The sequence below is a fragment of the Microtus oregoni genome, unplaced genomic scaffold, assembly GCF_018167655.1.
Source record: "Microtus oregoni isolate MIOR12 unplaced genomic scaffold, Mior012 000069F_ref0000032, whole genome shotgun sequence".
Taxonomy (NCBI): Eukaryota; Metazoa; Chordata; class Mammalia; order Rodentia; family Cricetidae; genus Microtus; species Microtus oregoni.
The window spans coordinates 2,315,474-2,320,180 of record NW_024543976.1 but is presented as its reverse complement, the minus strand read 5'-3'; the positions used below and the strand labels follow the sequence as shown (position 1 = coordinate 2,320,180).

General features: G+C 41.7%; 1 pseudogene; it reads right to left on the bottom strand.

The window, feature by feature from the left end:
* Window positions 1-399: 399 nt before the first annotated feature.
* LOC121440672 lies at window positions 400-1,014 on the bottom strand (annotated as a pseudogene).
* Window positions 1,015-4,707: the final 3,693 nt, after the last annotated feature.

Sequence of the window (4,707 nt, the reverse complement as noted above, 5' to 3'; positions counted from 1 at the left end):
AGAAGAAAAGAAAGATTTTTCACCAGTAATCCATATCTGAGTCTGATAGTCTTCTGTATTCTTCTGATGAAACTGTCCTTCTGAGCACGTAAACCATGTCTGAAACAGGGTAGTGTTGACTATGTGCCTCATGATGACTTCTCATAGACTCACAAGGTTCTTGTTATTTTCCAAGAAATGACAACAGCACAATGCCCCAGTTGTGAGGGCGGGGTGGGGGTATGACTGAGAACTGTGGCCTCCTGGGCACCCTTTTCTTTGTTGACAGCCTTTGCCATTGCTGAATTTCCTGCAAGGACCAAGCACTGTAGCAAATACCCAATCTCATTTCTTTTTTTCTTTTTTCTTTGACGGTCCTAAATTGTTTATTGGTTATGAATTGTACAAACATTACTTCTATTAGCGGTAACAGTGGAGCTGCAGAGTGTTGCACCTTCTGCAGGCTGCACGGCGAGAGCCACCCATAGTGTGGTGGAACTTGTGGCCCTTTCCAAGGCCACGGCTCTTGCGGCCTGCAGATGTCAGCCCACGCATCTCTCTGTGCTTGTGGACCGGTTTGGTGATCCATTGGGTGTCAGGGTTTCTTCTGATAGCTTTATGGAATGGATCGATGAGGATAACCTCAAAAAAATTGTATGTGGAATCTTCGCCAACCCAGTAAGAATTCAGGACTCTCAGAGCCCCACAGTGGCGTCCAGCTCTCTCCTCAGCAACAGACTGAAGACTTCGGGCAAACTTTAGCTGGTTCACACCATGATGGACTGGCTTGCCGTAGGTCGCACCCTTGGGCACTGGGCATTTGAGGCCACCACGGCGGACGCGAATCCTGTATATGACGTAACCTTGCTTGGCCTTGTAGCCCAGCCTCCGCGCTTTTTCCGGCCGGGTGGGGCGGGGAGCCCGGTGCAGCTAGGACAGCTGGCGGTACTGCCAGCAGCGGACCCTCAGCAGGAAGCGCATCACGTCTGACTGCTTCTTCGGCCACAGCTCCTGGATGTACTTGTACGCGTCCATCTTGGCTCACTTGATGGCCGCCGTCAGAGGAAAGGAAGAAGCCTTTCTCCCTGCAATCTCATTTCTTAACCCACTGTCCACCCTCACAAGTGACTTCATCACCAACGTTCCTGTTACATCGCACAAGGGCTCTCGGATGGTAAACCAAGAGCCAAGTTTTATCCCACTTGACGGATCCCAGGACCTACATGCCTATCACAGGGGATGCTGCCTTTCTTGTTGAAAGTACTTTGACAGGTGTGTCGTTATGATTCTTTCTCTTGTCTCATGTATTTTGAAAGGAGGCAGAAATAATGAAATGAATGCTCTTGGAAAAGTCAGGAAAACCAGTGGCTTTCAAATGAGTCTATCTGCTATATATATAGCAGATATAATGTGTATAGCCCTCGGCATACACATTTGCTTAGACTTACCACAGTAGAAAGTATGTATTTCAAAAATAAGTGAATACAAGGAGAAAAAGGATTATTCTCAGTGAATATTTGTCAGATCAAGAAGAGATTCTTCTCCTTAGACAAGTGTTTTATTCTAAGACTGTCTGTCTCAGGATTTATATTGCTATGATGGCCATGACCAAAATCAAATTGGGAAGGAGATGGTTTATCTGGTTTACATAGTTCTTCATAGTTCTTCATAGTCCCCCTTACCAAAAGCATAACTCCCTATCACAAGAAAGGGGGCATGGAAACTAACCTACAGAGAAGACAAAGCAAAACCAGGAGTAACACAGACAGTCACACTGTTAAAAACTCATACAATGAGAAACACGCACAGTGGTGTGTGCCTGTAATCCTAGCACTCAGGAAGCTGAGCAGGACTGTGAGTTTACAGCCATCATGAGTTATATAGTAAGACCCTGCCAAACAATAAAGACAAAACAAGATTACATCTCTTATCTATATACCCAATGATTAAAAACCAGGAGCTTACGGCAAAGTAAAACACTATTTGGGTGCCTGGACAGGAGAGTCCAACTTAGTTTCAGAAGTACCAACATCAACAAGAAGATGTAGAGGAAAGACTTGGGTCCCTTAATTTTTACAAAGGACTTAGTTATAGGACCCTTATAGATAAGAAAATCCTTAGAGGCTCAATTCATGACACAATACAACTTTCCATACAACATGGTACATACACATGCTATATGCATATCTTTCCCTGTAGCCATTAAATCATCTCTAGATGATTTTACAACATAAATGATATATAAGTAGTTGGTGTACCCTAGTTCGGTGGAATGGAGATAATAAAAAAGCCTGTGCTTGTTCATTTCCAGTACAACCTCTCCCCCAAGTGTTCCATTGGCTATTGGTTGAATCTGTAATAGTTAAGGCTAACAGTACATGGTTAAAAGAATATACACAATTGACTAAACAATTTAGCAAGCAATATGTCATTAGGTCTGTGGTTTCCAATTTTTTTGATTGTTATAAAGGAAAATCTGGAAGTAAAAGGTGGAGGGGAAGATAGCCGGATTCCCAGGTCTGAAATCTAGAACTCTGACTTTGAAGGGCCTTGGTGTCCTCCTGGCTTTCATCCTCCTGGCTGGCTGCCCCCACTCTCACTACTCACCGCAAGTAAGATGCTGCCTCCCCAGGTTAAAGCTATCACTGCAGCATTTTCTTCTATCTGCATCTACTGATTGTTTTAGAGTTAACATTCTCAAACTCCAAGAGAACAAAAGAATTGAGGGTGGTGCAGCTCTGTGGTGTGACTTCCTGCTGTGTCTCCTGGGCATCTGGTAGAAGCTGTACTTTGGGACACTTATCCTCCCTGTGGGCTATTCTTGTCCTCATAACTGTGTGGCCTCCCCTAGGAAGCAAAACCAGCCATCTGGGCCCGCTTAGTCCACTCTTAAAGAGTCCTCCCTTTGGCTTGTTCTGGGTGAACTTGTCACCATGTCTGACTCTTGGTCCAGGAACTCCCTAAGGGCTCAGTGTGTACTTGATGAGTGTCTTACTTCTCTGTCTGCTTTCACAATCTCATTTGCCAGAATTCTGTTGTTTTTCAATTGATTCAGTATGTCCATAGCGGTTAAATATTTGGTTTTATCTCATCCACTGAGAATCTGTGAATAACTAATAATTTAGGTGCTTGCTATAGCCTGTTAAAAATTTGAAGACAAATATGAAAAATGAACTATAAGAATATGAGAGTTTCCTATGTTCATAGGGTTAGCTCATTTTCCTTCTACATGATCAGAACACTGGTGGTTCTCAGAGCTTGTGTCTGTTCAAGAAGGTCTTGTTTTCTCCATAAGGACGAGAGTATCAGAATCATCAGATTCTTCAGAGAAGCCTCTAGATTAAGGATAGTCTTTCTTTTCCCCTCAGAATGGCCCCGATGTTCTCTGGACGTCTCCAAATTACATGAAAATTAAGAAATTTGAATGTATTTTGAGAATTAGAAAGTGTCACACAAGGCTGAGATTAAGCATCACTACTGACTGTGTTGGATCTGGTGCTGATACTGACCTCTTTCAAAAGATCCAGGATTCAGAGAGATGGAATGCTATTGGCCAGGGCTTTTCCTACATAATTCATTTCTATTTCTATACACAGTTAAAAACACAGCTGCACAAAGGTGTGGACTACTTGCATCCCTAATATTCAGGGCTTGAGAGCAGCAAGCGATCTTTTAAAGTCATCAGGTGGACCCACCTGCTCACTTTACAGATGGTGTTATCCAATCTAAAATTAAGTGTATACTTCTTCACACATTAAACTATGATGCTAACAATGGCAATAAGTATGTAAATGTCTACAAACATGTAACATTTTTAATGGGGGGTTAGGAGATGCATGATAGAGCTCTAGAGCTACATGTGGCATGTAACTATTGGAAAACTCATGGAGGAAATACTATGAAGCTGTAACTTTGGATAGACCATTTGCTCTCTTTGGCTTCAGTTTCCCATCTGCAAAGATAGACAGTTGAGCTAGCACAACGAAAGACAAACAAGCTCCAACTGAGCTGCTGAGCATGTAAGGAGACAGGCACCCCTGATATTGCTGTGAAAGGCCCCATTGGTCCTTGCCATGCAATTCAGATCAGAACTTTCTTCTTGACATTGACTTTGGTATTTGGATGGGTACTCACATGGCAGAAAGATGCTTAACTGTATCTCCGGAAAATTAGATTCTATGTGGAATCAATAACCATGTTAACACATACAAACATGTCCTTGAATTTATTCTGTCTGAATGTCAGCCTTCAGCTCTCTAAATTAATTTTCAAATAAATATTCCCTTCAAATAAATATGTTGAAAATCTGCCAAGTTGTCTCAAGTTGCAGTTGCATATGACAAGTGTAGGGTGCTGAACTTGAGGAATAATAAAATGATTTTCATTGTCCATAAACTTACATTTCTAGTTCATTAAATATGAATCATATTAGCAACCAATACAAGTATAAATAACACACATTACCTAGATCTCTTTACCACCTTCAGAATTACATCCTTCAAGCTAAGCCTAGGTTAATGAAAATTTATATAATGTCAAACTAAAACAATGGGTTGTAGGGCATGTCATAACTATAGTTCATTTTGAATTGTTTGTATTTTATGACCCACCGTAGCAAATAAAATACTCTTCAAAAGTTATAAATAACAATGAATAGCAAAGCAGCATTTCACCCTCTGGGGATTGATTTTGCCACGGTTGAGAATACATGGTGTAGTCTAAATTCAT